General features: G+C 55.8%; 1 protein-coding gene across 1 annotated transcript in view; it reads left to right on the forward strand.

Moving 5' to 3' along the window:
- The first annotated feature begins 5,906 nt into the window (after window positions 1–5,906).
- Window positions 5,907–14,935, forward strand: part of RAP1GAP (RAP1 GTPase activating protein) — a 46,743-nt gene continuing 37,714 nt past the window's right edge. Inside the window, 1 exon segment of the mRNA XM_087820177.1 lies at window positions 5,907–5,934. The gene's annotated coding sequence lies outside the window, so the exon portion shown is untranslated.

Here is a 14,935-nt window from a genome sequence, read left to right on the forward strand (position 1 = left end):
TATAATGGATAGTTGATAACGGAATTCTCCGAAGGCAAATGCATTTTTCCATTATTTTGTCGCTAACCCAGCAAGGTGAGAATGGGTGTTTAACAGATGAGCAAACTGCCATCCAGGGAGGAAAACTGATTCATGCAGAGCCACACGGGAGGCTGCTGGCCGGGCAGGAAACCCAGGTCCGCCCTGTCTCCTGCCCAGGAGGCCCCAGACAGTTACCTGAGTGGGAATGACTGGGGCAGGAGGTTGCTGGGGCCCCTGACAGGACTTGACCCCACCAGCCCCACCTGGAGCCCAGGCCTGAGAACTTCCCAGGGGTCTGCCCCTGGCTTACGTTTCCCTGCTGTGCATTGGGAAGTGGAAGCTGGAGGCAGGTGGGCAGAACTCCCAGAGCTTGACCCACGGTGAGCTTGGAAAGGGAGCTCTGCAGCACTCTACCCCTGCACCCTTCCCTCCTCCTTCACACAGTCTGGCACCTGTTTGAACAACTCAGGTGCAAACCTAGGAGGTCCCGAAGAGGAAGCTGCCTTCCAGAAGGAGGGCCTGGCCCCTGGAGGGCAGCCTGGCTCTGGTTTCTCGGCCAGAGGCTGGAGGGAAAGGAAGAAAGGAAGAAAGGAAGCTCTATCCCGCCCCAAAAATGGCTTCCCAGTGCCAGGGGGCAAGCACGCGCTCTGTGCGGACTTGAGAGTAGTAAGTTCCTGGTCACAGTGGACCAGTGGAGGCTGGATTTCTAGGGGGCATTAAATAATGTGTTTGAGGTCACACATCTGGGAAGTGGCGGAGCCTGGTGCACTGCCTGTGTGTGTGTGTCTTGTAGGTTGTTCCATATGTCCACACACATAGATCTGCCCCATTCCAACAGCTGTGTGGTATTGCATAGTATAAGTGGACCTTCATTTATTTGTCTGGCCATTAGTTTGTTTTGGAACTCTTACTGAAACCTTTGCTCACTCCACAAAAATCGTAATTTCATGTAGTTTAGCCCAATTCAAAGATGCTGGAGCGAGTGTTTTATTTAACAGACACAAGCTACTCAAGTGCTATTCCCAGTGCTTCCTAAGTATTAACTTAGAGTTAATCCTTGGCAAAACCCTTTGAAGTAGGTACTGTTATTGTCATCATCAACCCCATTTTGCAGATGAAGAAACTGAGGCACAGGAAGATTAAGGGATTTGCTGACAAGTGGGAGAGCTGGAATTTGAATGGGGGTGGGGGTGAGGGTGGGAATTTCACAATGATAAAGACATAAGCTTGTGCCTTTCTGTCCCTTGTCCTTGGCCATTCATCTTCAGGCTCACATGCCATGAGGTAGAGGCTAAATTCTTGGAAGTGGACTTGCAGGTTGAGAAGGTGCATTTCAATTATGCTGCTGCCCGAGGGACCAGGAGCTGGCTGAGTGTCCGCTGCTTTCCTGGCTAAGGGAACGTGACCTCCACCCCCACCCCACCCCCGGCTCTCGCCAGCCAGGCAGCTGCAGCTGGTCAGAACCCAAGACGCGGGAGCCCACACTGGGCTCTTTGTCTTCGGTGGGAACCTTGTGGCCCCCCGGCCCTTCTCAAGGGCCCACTGTCCCAACACCAGCAGGGCCTCCCCAGGGCCAGGCCCGGCTGGGAAACTTGGCACATTGGAGGCCCCTTGGCCACCCTGCCAAGTGGACACGCAGAGCCCACTTAGGAATCATTCCTACTGAAAAGACAGGCTGGCGAGACTGAGGGCCATGTCCTAGGGGGTGCAGTGGCCTGGATGTGGCTGGAGTCCTGGGTCCCAGCCCTGGCACTGTGCACTGCCCCCCCCCCCCCCCCCCCCCCCGTCCAGGCCTAGCTTCTGGTCCTTCCCTCTCCCCAGCTCTCTGCCCCCATTCCCTGCTGCCACCACTCAGGAAGGAAAGACTTCCTCCCTTCTCAGGCCAACCTCAGTGCCCCTCGGAGCCATATTGGGCTTCCCTGTGAGGAGTGGGCTTCCCTCACTGCCCTGGGTTGGTCCCTCCAGCCAGGAACTGCCCTGGCTCCAGAGCACCCTGCCAAGAGGGAGCCAGACCCTCCTCTGAGAACCAAACCCAGGGGGTAGTTCTAAGGGCGAAGAAATCACCCCTGCCCTGCTGGGAGTCCGAACTCTGCAAGGGGCACTGGAGGGCTCCTCTGCCCACCACAGTGTGTAGAGAGGAGAAGGGGTCCAGGGTGGGGGCAGAGAGGAGGCTGGTGGTGGACCCCCAAGAGAGAAGTGATTGCTGTGATCCAGGGTCTTCCTGCGAAATGGGGAGACTGCTGCACCACCTCCACCTGCCTGGGTGAGGCAAACTGTGGAACCCTGTACCCAGACCAGTCATTTCCCAGGGGAACATGGTGCTAACTGAGCTCTCAGGCAGAACAGTTCCTGAAAGGCTTCTGAAGAATCCCTGTCACCCTATCATTGTGCCCTTGGTCGTCCTTTCTTCCTTGTCCCACCACTGCATCTGTTCCCTGCAGTCCTTTTAAACAGAAAACCGCATAGAAAACCTCCAGGCTCTGGTGGCTTCCCTGGGTGCAGGGGGGTGGGGAATAATCCCTCCTTCTTTTGGGAGCAAAGTGGGCATTCTGGAAGGGGTAAGTAGTCCTGGGGGCAGGGCCAGTGTCCCCTGTCATCTGACACTTTTTTTTTAATCCTCACCTGAGAATATTTTTTCCATCGATTTTTCAGAGATCACAGAAGAGAGAGAGAGTGAGAGAGAGAGAGAGAGACACATTGATTGGTTGCCTCCCACACGTGGCTGACCCAGGCCTGGTATCGAGCCTGCAACCAAGGTACGTGCCCTTGGCAGGAATCGAACTCTGGACCATTCAGTCCGCTGGCTGATGCTCTAACCACTGAGACAAGCCGGCCAGGGCATCTGATGCATTTTTATTTGGGGCAGAAGAGGCAGCTTCCTGTGGGGTGGGCTGAATTGTGAGCTCTGGGTGAGTTTGGGTGGAAGAGGCTCTCAGAGTGTTTGTTGAGTGAATGCGTGATGGGCTGTAGGACTCAGAGCCCTGTACTGCTGAGTGAGGGAGCCTAGGCCAGATGCATTTTCAAGAAGAGGGTGGGGCATCTCCATTCCTGCGCCTTTGGATCTCCCTCACCCAGGGAGAGGGGGTGAGAGTGAGCAAGAGAAGGGCTTTCGGAGACTCCATTCCTTCTTTTTCTTCCCCTTCAAGTTTTTACATATTCTTTTAAAATATATGTATATTATTTCCTTTTTACTGATTTATTCGGGGGACACTGGTCCATTCCTCCTCTCGCTCACTTACTTGCCTGAGCAGAGCTTCTAACCTAGTGTGGGGCTCGTAGCTGGTATTTATTAAGCATCTACCGTGTGCCAAGCCTGGGCCAGCACTCTGCATGTAGTAACTCACCCCATTTCCACAAAGGCGAGGGGAGGGGATTAGTCCCATTTTACAGATGAGAAATTTGAGGTACCTACAGGAGGGCACGGGCCTGCCCACATTGCGACCGTTTGACCCTGGATTCCCAGTTCTTGGTCCCACCTGCTTGCTGTGAGCTCTCCCTTCGTGGTGCCTGGTGACGGGGACAGATCCACCCACAGCTCCAGGTGGGATAGAAGAGGGTGCCACCCACAGAAGAGGGTCTGCAGCCCGCTGCGCCCCTGGTCCTGGGGTGGGGGGTCGGCTCGCCCTGCCCCCCTCCTGCCGCCCCCGAGGTCCCAGCTGGGAAAGTCCGGCGAGGCTCCGGCCGGCCCGAGGGCGGTGCGAACAAGCGGCCCTTTCTGCGCGGCCGCCCCCGCGGGGGCGCGGACAATCCCGGGGCTTGTGGCCGGGGCGGGGCGGCCCGAGTTGCCAAGGTGACCGGGGCGCGGGGAAGTCGGCTCGGCTCGGCCGCGGCCAGAGGGGCAGGGCGGCGGCGGCGGCACCATGAGCTGCCGGAAGCGCAGCTTCACCTTCGGGGCCTACGGCGGGTAGGTGCGCCGGGCGGGGCGCCCGCGGGCAGGGGTGCGCGCGGGGGTGCGCGCGGGGCTGTGTGCGCGCGGGGCTGTGTGCGCGCGCGCGTGTGTGCGCGCAGGGTGTGGGGGTGCGCGCGGGTGCGCGGCGCGCGTGCTCAGGGTGGGGTCGGGTGGTTGTGTACCTAGCTGGGAATTTGTCCTTGTGCCCACCCCACCCCTGGGCACTTGGGCTGCCCCCATATCGTGCCCCCCGGCCTCTCAGGGACCCCCTCCTCCAAGGGCTGTTGGCTGCCTGGGCCTGGAGACCTGGGTGCAGGTCGTCAGAGTGGTGGCTGGTACATCTTGGGGTCACTATCCTTCTTGACCTCAAGTGCCCACGTCAGGAATGTAGAGGCATGCTGGGGGATTCTTGCCTTAGGCCAGGGGTGGGGGACCTTGTTTCTGCTAAGAGCCATTTGGATATTTAAAACATCGTTCCTGGGCCATACAAAATTATCAACTTAAAAATGAGCTATGAAAAAAGCTCCTAGATTTATTGAATTTCGAGTGCCGTCTGCGGTTGCCTTGGCGGGGCCAGAGGAAATGATTTCGCAGGCCAGTTGTACCGCCTGCGGGCCGGGTGTTACCCACCCCTGTAGATTTGGTAAATGGGGAGGAAGACTGGAGCCAGAGCCCCTTCCCGGGCTGAACGGTAGTCGCATAACCTCCAACAGGCCCTGCCTGCCTGCAGTCAGTGGGACACCCACCTCTGGGGTGTGAAACAGTTGGGACTCACGCATGTAACGCTACTGGTGCAGACTAGGTGCTCTTCAAGCTGTGGGGAGAGTGTCCAGCGTGCCTACCCTCTCGGGATTTCCAGCCTCCAAGGGGACCCCCCAGAGGGGCTGGGTGGGCTGCCTTCCCTGTCCCAGGCCCTGCTAAGCCCATCAGGTGAAGAGAGGCGCCTGGGTTGAGCCCTGAGGTTCCTGGTCAGCTAACATGGAGAAACAGCCCAGTGAGTGGGGCTGGGTTCTGTTGTGTGACCTTGGGCAAGTCCTGGCTTCTCTGACCTCACTGTCCTGGCCTGCAGAGTCCACGTTAGCTGATCCCTGGGAGACCCCAGCCCTGTCCCCCCAGATGGTGCCCCCTAGCTGGCGGAGTCTGGTTTGGGGCCCCTTTGCTATTCTCTTCTGGGCTCTGGGCAGGAGGCAAGAATTGTTTGTTGTCCCAACAGTTACTGAGCCCTTTGGCCCCCAGCTAGGCAGTGGGGTGGAGCCCTCTCCAGCCCTCCCAAGCCCAAGGTGCCCTCAGAGCTGGGTAGGAGAAGAATCTGGGAGGGGGCATTGTCCACACATTCTCTCTGAAGCAGGACCTGGAGGGATTAGGGGAGATAAAACCTGGGGGTGGCCCCCGAACTCTGGGGGCTTGAGGACTTACCCTGGCTCTGCTTTGGGGGCAGGGTGTGTGTGTTGGGGGTGGAGTAGGAGAGGAAACCCCTGTGGACCTCCTGCTCCCAGGTTTCCTGGCTTTTGTCTCCTGGTGGCTATGTGTGAGCTCCAGCTCCCAGATCAAGCAGGCTGCTGTGGAAGTGTGTGTGGGGGGGTCCCTCCTAAACACCCACATCTTTAGTCCTGTCTGGAAACACTTTAAGCTGGCCTCAACCACACCCCACATCCTTGCTCTGACCCCAGATTCTGTGGTCACTGTCCCACTCCACCTGTTCCAGGACCTCCCACGCTGACCCCCACCCCTGTGCCACCCCATAGCCTGGTTCCAGGCCCCTGCTCCCTACCCCCGTGTCCCTAGTCCTGCCTCTTTTCCTTTCTCCTTTACAACACCTTCCCATGTCCCTCATCTGACATTAGGGCTCCTGCAGCCTATGAGGGATGGTGACAGTGCATCCAGCGCCTCTTTCAGGCTCAGGGTGCGGGGGTTGGCCTGATGTGCTGGGCAAGGCTGGGTAAGAAAGGGTTGTCCCCTCACCTGTTGCCCCTCTTGCTGTGTTTCAGGGTGGACAAGTCCTTCACCCCCCACCGGAGTGTGTGGTAAGTACTGGGGCCCAGCCCTTGGGACACTCAAACCATTACCACCCCTATAAAGCCATACCAGACTCCACCAACCCTCTGATGACCCTCTCCAGGCCAGGGGGTGGGCAGACCCTCTACCAGCTCTGTCGCCACATAGTCTCCCCCCACGGTTCCTTCTAGGCTCTCTGCCTTGGAGGCAGACAAATCAGGTCACATGTCAGTGCTGCCACTGCTGTGTGGCCTTCAGCAGCCCACTAACCTCTCTGAGACTCAGTGTTCCCATCTGTGAAATGCAGATTGAATGCCTGTTTAACAGAGTGTAAGGTGTAAAAACAAAACGGGGCCTGGCATGTTGTAGGCCCTCACTGAAGGGGTTCCTTCCTTCACTTCTCTATTCCTTCCCACCTCATGGTGGCTCCCCGCTGGGCTGGGGGTGCCCTTAGGCTTTTCGCTGACCCCCACCCCTCCAGTTCCCCTCCATACGTAGCCTTCAGAACCCCCTCGTCCAGCCCATTTCCTAAGCGTGAGGCTGCCCTATCTGTGGAGGAGGACAGGAGGCGGCTGTGCCTGCAGCTTCCCCAACACCGAGAGCGGTGGGTGGAAGTGCAGCCTCACCTCGGGATTCACAGCACCCCCGGGGCTCCAGCAGGCAGGCGCCTCCCGGCTTCCCTGGCACCAGCACCACATGGGCCCAGCTGGCTGCTCCTGCTGCCACTTCAACCCCAGCAGGAGAGCCCCCAAGGGCTCTGGCTCCTGCTTTCTGCTCCTGCTGAGGGCTTCCTGGGGTCCCCAGGCACCGCAGTGCCCCCCAGCTGCTGGATGACTCCCGCCTGGCACTGTTGCCTCCAGGAAGCCAGGGTGAGAGGCATGTGGGATACCCAGGCTGAGCTCCAGGGTCTGCTCGTTTATTTTCCTTTGAGGCTCTCTGTAACCTGGGCCAGTGACACTCCCTCTCTGGGCTTAGGTCATGCTATGCCGTCAGCTTGAGCCTCTCCTCTGCGTACAATGGGGTGCTAAGCCCAGAGCTGAGGTGGGGTGAGGGTAGACAGAGATGGAGGTGAGGAAAATGCCATCCTTTCCTTCAAGGAGCTCAGTAACACTATCCCCACAACTGCCATTTGTCAAGCACCTGCTGTGCGCCAGGTACAGTTAGGTGCTTGAGCTACATCATCGCACAGAATCTCTACCACATCCCCGAGTTGGGGACCATTACCCCTAATTCCAGATGGAAACCATGATGCAGAGAGGGAAGGGACTTCGCCAAGTTCACACAGCTAGTCAGTACCAGAGCTGGGATTTAAACCTTGATCTTTCAGACTCTGCATAGCCCAGAGTCTCACCCACTCTGTCCCAGGGCCTCCAGGCACAGGGCGGGTCTGAGTGAAGGATGCACTTGAGGGAAAACTTGAAGATGGAAGGGTGACCCAGAAAGCCCTCTCTAGGGAGCCCCGGAAGAAGAGTCAGCGATGAGGGCCCAGGACTGATAGTAACTAACCTGCTCTGTGATGTTGGGCAAGTCCCTTTTCCTCTCTGGGCCTCAGCTGACACCTATGAAGCGGGATTCCCAAAGCAGCAGGACTTGCCCATTTCCCACAATGCCTTGCCCCGAGCCCTCCTTGGAGGAGCTGCTGTCCAAGGTGCTAACCCCTAGGCCCTCCCTTCCCTCCCTCCCACCCCCACATATGGAAGCCAATTACTTAGCCCCCCGACCTGTGCCTGGTATATAATTAGTGTAAAATGGGAGCCATTTTGACTACTAATTATGATTTCTTGGCATTCAAGGCCTGCCTCTACCTCCTTTTCCAGTCTGGGGCTCACTTCTCCCTTCCCTGCATTTCTGATAAATGAGATATGGCCCCTTTGAGCACCACCTCCATGCTTTTGCTCACATCACGCCCTCCCCTTGATATGTCCTCTCTTTCCATTCCCACAAGCCTTCACCATGCCTCTGTCCCACCCGTGTCACCGTTTGTTGGGTGTTTTCTTTCCTGACCCCACACCCCACCTTTCTCTCCCTAGAACACCTCCCCTGCTCCCTATCATGCCTGCAGAGCATACATGAGTGCTCTTTCCTGGGGTAGTGGGAGCCGCATGGCTTTTGGAGTCTGTCAGGCATGGATTTGAATCTGCCTCTGCCACATACTAGTGGTGTGACCTTGGGCAGGTCACTTTCCTTCTCTGAGCCACTTGATGTTCAGTAAGTATTTGTTAAATTGGATCTTTCTGTGAGCTGACCTTAGTTGAGTTGAACGTGTCCATATTACATTGCAGTGTGGGGCAGGCTCTAAGGTCCTTGAAAGCAGGGGTGGCTTGAGTCACTTTTGACTTAGGCCCACTTTCCAGCACTAGTCCCATAAAAGCCGGGCTGTACTCCTCTGATCTCTCTGTCCTCTACATGATCTTGCACAGCTACCCAAACCCAGTAAAATGCTTAATGAATATTTGTGCAATTGAATTGAATGTGTCCAGTAAGCTGGGAGGGCTTCCTGAAGGTGGTGTAGTATTTCCCACTCCTTTAAAGAAAGGATTGAGAGTTTGGGGCTTGGGTGATGGGAGCAGTGAGGGCTGGTAGAGGCCAGATGTGATCATAACTGGATTCCCCACCCCCAGCACCTCACCAGCAGGTTATTTGCAGTGGAGGGACTCGGAATAAGTGTGCAGATGTCAGAGGGATGAGGCCTGAGGCCCAGTGTGAGGATTAGGAGCCAGTGGGACAGTGGGTGACTCTGGTTCTGCAGCCCTAATGGGGCTGAACATTTTTTTCTTGAATTTATTTGGGTGACATTGGTTAATAAGGGGGCTGGACATTTAAGGTGGATTCAAATGGTGGGGAGAGGAAGGAGCGATGCCAGGGTGGGGGAATGGCTCAGTGCAGTTGTGCAGGGAAGGGGGTCCTGTAAATACCCTGGGAAGAGGAGAGTCAACTTTGACCTTGAAGCTGGGAACCTGGGAGGAAGAGGCCAGACCCAGCAAGGATTGAGCTCCAATCACATGCCAGGCATTTTACTACAGTCGTCTCATTAAGTTGTGATGACAGTCCTGCAAGTTGGCCTTAGTGGCCCCATTCTAGAGGCCAAAAAGGAAGACTGAGAATGGTGCTCTGGCCCAAAATCACAGAGCTGATGAGGGCTGGATGTGAACCCAGATTTTTCTCTTGCCAAGAAGGAACCTTGGCCAGAGCTGAGGAAGCCACAGAAATGAGGAAAGTCCTGGGTAAGGGGTAAGGGAGGAGGAGAGTGAGATGACCCTGAATACCCCCATAACAGTGGTCATTACCCAGCCCCAGGTGTCCCGCTGGGAGGGCCCACCTGGCAACTGAGATATCTCCCTTGGCAGTGGTGGTAGCCGTTGTTTCCATGTATGAAGCATTTCCTGAGTCCCAGGCCCTGGGCTGAGCACTTCATCTGAATTCTTTTATTCCATCCTTAAACAGCTATAAAAAGTAGAGACTATTGCCATCTATCTCCCCCATCTTACAGATGAGAAAACAGAGGTTCTAGGGAGGGACGTGTCTGGCCCAGCGACACACAGCCCATGAGTGGTGACCCAATACTGGCAGGGCGGTCAGCCCAAGCCCATACCTTTAACCCTTGCTCTCCTGGATGCTGCCTGTGATGAGTGGGGGGCTTGGGTGGGCACCCCCTGTCCTCAGGTGGCTTCTCTCTGTAATCATTGAGCCAGAGGCCCTTGGGATATGTGTGCCACTGCAGGAAGCATGAGGTTGGCCTCATTAGTGGCTCTGAAATGCCAGGCAGGCATAGCCTGCTGGGCCTCATCTATTATGCATCTGGTGGGCAGGCCCCTGGCGGGTACCTGGCAGAGCACAGGATGAGGGAGCTAGCAGCTGCTTCCTGAGCCCGCACCTGCCACCATACCTCTGGGCAGGGATCCCCCAAGGTGAATACCAAGGCAGCTCCTGCCTTATCCCCTTGGCCCAGCTGGGGTGAGGGGGTCCTATTGGGGTGGTCCCACTAGATGCTGGTCCCCACCTCATTAGCCTGCCTGTTCCGGCAGCTACTTCTAAGAGAGTCTGGGACCTGGATTGAGCTGAGGGTCACTTGGGACTAGGGTGGGCAGAGGCAGCTGAAATAGAATCTTAGGTGCATGACCTCCTGCCCGCACAGCACCTCTGAGTGACAGAGTCATGGTCATTAATTCATCATTCACTCATTCATTCAACCACAAGTAATTACTGAGCACCTGCTGCATTCCAGGCACAGTTCTGGGGACTGCAGATTCAGTGGAAACTGAGGCAGGCCCAGGCCCAAGCTTCAGAGAGCTTAGTTGGGCCAGTACTTCATGTCTTAGGACCTCAATTTCTTCATCTACAAAATGGAGAGTAGGGAAGATGGTCTAGAAATAGGCAAGAAAGCAAACACACTAACAAGAGCCAATCCTTACCTAGAGCTTACTGGGTGCTGGGCTGTGTCCTAGAGCACTTCATATATTGGTGGACTTAATCCTCATAACCACCTCACGAGGCAGGTACCGTTATTACCTGTGGTTTAGGGCTGAGGAAACTGAGGCGTAGAGGGTTAAGTAACCTGTTTAAGGTCTCTTGGCAAGGCTGAGATTTGAACCTAAGCAACTAGGCTCCAGTTTGCACATTGCCCCAAGCTATAGGGATGGAGGGTGACAGAGGAAGTCACAGAAGGCCTTTTTTGAGGAGGTAGCATTGGAACCAAAACCTGAGGAAAGAGAGGAGCTGGCTGTGGGAAGAATTAGCACGGGCAAGAGGGCAGTCCTGACAGAGGGGCACAGCAGTTGCAAAGGCCCTGGGGCAGGAACAAGCTTAGTTCTGGGAACAGGGAGGAGGCCAGTGTGGCTGGAGGAATGTATTTGAGGGTGGGTTTGGAGAGAGGAGAGGGGCCAGATTGATCAGGGTCTTGCAGGCAGAGTAGAAGTTTGGTTATAATGTCATGCAGAATCACTGAATCTTAGACTCCTGGCTTTGTAAAATCTTAAAATAAGAGAATTTGGGGCCTCCTAGAAGCTTTGGAGATGGAGGAGACCTTTGAGGTACCCTTTTATGGCTTCCCACTTAGCAAGGAACCCCTCCTTTGGCTCATGACCCCTTTGAGTATTGGAAGAAGGCTTTGGGGGTGTCCTGAGAAATATGCACCTTTATTTTCAGAGGTTTCATGGACCTCTTGAAACTCACATCCCTGGTTGAGACCATCATGACCTCTTAGCAGCTCCTTGACTAGCCCTTTCTTGCTTAAAAGTAGCCCATTCCATTGCTGGGCAGGCAGCTCAGATGGATATCAACAAGGTTCTTCCTTCCTTGGAACCAGCTGCCTGAGCCTAGGTGCGCCCCCTGGGTCTCCCATCCCCACAGTGGCTCCTCAGTGAGGTAAGGATGAGGATTACGTAGTATCTCCCCACTTCCGCACTTTCTGGTCTAAACAGTCCCTGCTCCCAGCCCGCCCTCCTTTCCAACCTCTATTCAACTCGGCTCTTGCAGGCCTAAAGCCCCTTTATTTGTCCTCTGTCTTCCTACGGGGCCAGGAGATACCCTTTTGGGGGAGGCCCCATCCTTGGTTAAGGGACTCCCGGGAGAGACCCAAGACCAGAGAGACCCCCTCTTCCAGGAAAACGCCCCTCTAGCTAAGGAGACAAGAGAGGATCCCCTCCAGATAGGTTTCGTTCCTGGGACTGCCACTGTTTTCCTGTGTGACCTTGGGAAGGGAGTCCCCACCTCTGAGCAGTTTCCCCAGGCCCACCCTTGGCACAGTGAAGAGGCGGAGATGGTCCTTCAGGTCTCTTGCAGCTCGAAGGTCCCAGCCTGGTGGCCCTGCTTGCCTCTGCATCCCGGCGATGCTCAGGCTCGGGTCCCTTTGATCGGGTGGTACATAGAAAGGTCTGGGTTCTGTTTCCAGGTAGGCCTGAGTTCAAATATCAACTGCAATTTTTTGGACTTTCTGTCAGTCCAGTGCCATGTACACTGTAGGCCACCTTCTTGGGGTCTTGGTCTCTTCACCTGTAGAATGAGGACAGTAAAAGCACCAGTATCGTAGATTGTCGTGGGGATGAAATGAGGTCATTTGTGCCAAGGTCTAAAACCAGGGTCTGGCACAGAGCGATGCCAGCGAACACAGTTATTGCCGTATTGTATTACGTGCTGGGCCCTGTACAGGGGGTGGAACTACTCAGAGTGTGGACTCTGCCCTCTGGAAGCTCACCACCTGCTGGAGGTGAGACCTGCTTACATGTGAGCCTGCTTTCTGGCCTTGGGCACTGACCTTGACACTGGCCCAGAGAACCGGCTCTGCAGCCAGGCAGGCTTGCGCTGAGTCCTGCCTGGGTGACCTTGGGTGGTACGTCCCTGGCTGGGTGGTGGTGGTTTCTGCCTTTGCGCAGCGGGGGGTATTAGTAGTCCCCACCCCAGGGAGAGGGAGAGGAGCCAGGAGGTACTTTTAAAGGGCTGGCCTAGCATAACAGTGTGGCTGTTTCAGACCACGTGCTGCAGGAGGGAAGAAACATTTTGGGCCCAGGTGATCTGGAGAAACATTGTTTTCTGAGGCTCATTTTCCTGCCTATAAAAATGGGAAGATTGGCTACAAAACAATGTCAGGGTGGGAAGGAGCTGGCTGTGGGGAGGGTGGTCCAGGCAGAGGGCAGAGTTAAGTGTAAAGGCCTTGAGGCAGGAATAAGATTATTTTCTCCCACCCCAGTTCTGGGACATTCCACATCATCTCTTGGCAGCTGGTGGAAGGTGGCTGAGCAGGCAGGGAGGTCAGAGGCCCACCTTCTCTTGGATCCCATGAGGCAGGTCTGGGGTGGGCACTGTGGTCAGACATGCAAGACCAGGCGTGGGCTGGGCCTCGGGTGAGATGGGATGTGCAGGTAGAAGGCAGGGCTTCTGAGCTGGTGGGGGTGGAGCCCACTTCAGGGCATAGGCAGGGAGCCAGCCTGGCACCCACCTGGCTGACCCCACTTCCCAGAAGCATTCTGAGGTCTGGTACAGAGACCCTGGGCCTGACTGTTTTTGGAGGAGCTTAGCGAAAAGGGGTGAGGGGTGAGGGAGCTTCTGCCTGCTTTCTCTCACCCCAGCCAGCCTGGGCATCGGCCACAGAGTGTAGCAGCCTTTCCCAGACCTGGCCCTCAGGGCCAGAGGTTCTTGAGATGACCCCCTACACATGCGCGTGCTCTCTCTTTCTCTCTGTCACACACACACACACACACACACACACACACACACACACACACACACACTTTCCCTACTCACACTCATGGACCTGACTCTTGACCAGACAGCTTCCTCACGAACATAGGGTTATGTACACACACAGCAGACCAGACCATGACTGGGCATCGCTGTGTGCCAGGCCCCCTAACAGACCCGGTCCTTATCCGAGGAAGCTCCATTTCCGGTGGGAGAGCCTTCTAGTGATCTAATAATCACGCTAGGACATGGGCAAACCAAACTGATAAATGTGTGATGGCCTGACACAGGCTTTGGGAAAGCTGGTTGGGGTGGGGGCAGCCTGACCCAATCTGGGGAGGGGGCTCCAGGAAGGCTGGCTAGGAGTGTAGCACGCGAGGTGTGATGGGGAGGCCAGGGCAGAGTGTGACAGGTAAAGGGTGCACAGAGGCCTGGAGGTGGGACAGACACGCAGGGCCCCGTGGGCCACGTGAGGCAGTTGTCTCCATCCTTAGTGCAGTGGGAAGCCACTAGTGGCTCTTAGGCGGGTAGATGACGTGGTAGATAATACATGCTCACGTACAAACCCACGCATTCCCCAGACACGAGCACTTTCTCTGCCACCCACGTTTTACGTTCCTGCTAGACCTGCCATCCACATCCTCACGCACAGTCACGCACCCGCTCTCACCACTAGGCAGAGCTGCAGAAATCCCCGAGCTGGCTGCCAGTGGCAGCGGCAGGCATTTGCCCCACCTGCTTGCCAGCTCCATGGGGCAGGGCCCTCCGTTCCATCCAGGTGTGACCTTTGTCCACTCCACATTTGCACAGGCATGCACGTGCCCCATGCGCACACATGCAGATGGGAACATCCCCCCACCCCCTGCACGTGGAAGGTGGCTTCTAGCTCAGGGAGCACTTTCCGGTGCATTATCTCATCAAATTCCCCCAACAACCCTGCAGAGAAGATCATCAACACCCTTTACAGCTGAGGAAACTGAGCCCAGAGAGGTGACACGGCTTGCCTCAGGCCATAGCTAGAGGAGGGATTTGAACTTAGATCCATCTGATTTCTAGATCTGTTCACTGGCCCATCGGACTCAGGGCTCTTCATCTTTCCAGGCTCTCACTGAGAAGGTGGCAGGTGACCTTTGATGCCCAATTGTTCCAGAAACAGGTTGATCAACATGGAAAGTTATTTAGAGTCCCAGCTCGTGCCCACCTGCCTAGTGACCCTGTGGCCTTGGGGGGAGCGCCAGGAGTGGGGCTGGGCACCTGCCAGCCTGCCAGCCTGGGGCAGCTCAGGGCATGGAGCTGAAGCTAGGAGCAGAGCCCACATTTGCATTTGTAAATGAGGCAGACAGCCCTGGCCCAGCATATGCTAACCTCAGCTGGCCTGGCTCCCAGGATGTGACAGCTGAGGTCCCAGGGCACAGCCCTGTGCCCAGTGCCCAGGCTGCTTCTCTTCCCTGACCCTCAGAGCAGGTTGCCTAATGCCTAATGGAGAGCTTTCGAGTCAGCCAGACGGGCTGCAGCCCAGCTCTGTCGCTGCTGGCTGGGGGACTGTGGCCATGGTGTTTGACCTCCCTTGGTGTCAGCGTCTCCTCTTTGGAACAAGGAGTCAAGCGTATCTCCTTCTCGAGATGACCGAAAAAGGTAAAGGAGTCAGGTACTCAGATAGCTGACTGTATAGTAAATGTTCACTTTGAAGAAATCTTTTGTTTTTTTCTGATTACAAAAATAATAAGTGCTCACTGTAAAAATTCAAACAACACAGACAAATATATCCCATAGAAGGTAGAGGCTCCTCGTGGTCCTGCTTCCCAGGGGTAAGCCATGTGAACTTTTACATGTAAAGTTAAATTTTTGCAAGTA

Source organism: Miniopterus natalensis, chromosome 9 (assembly GCF_054644295.1).
Source record: "Miniopterus natalensis isolate mMinNat1 chromosome 9, mMinNat1.hap1, whole genome shotgun sequence".
In the NCBI taxonomy this organism is placed as follows: Eukaryota; Metazoa; Chordata; class Mammalia; order Chiroptera; family Miniopteridae; genus Miniopterus; species Miniopterus natalensis.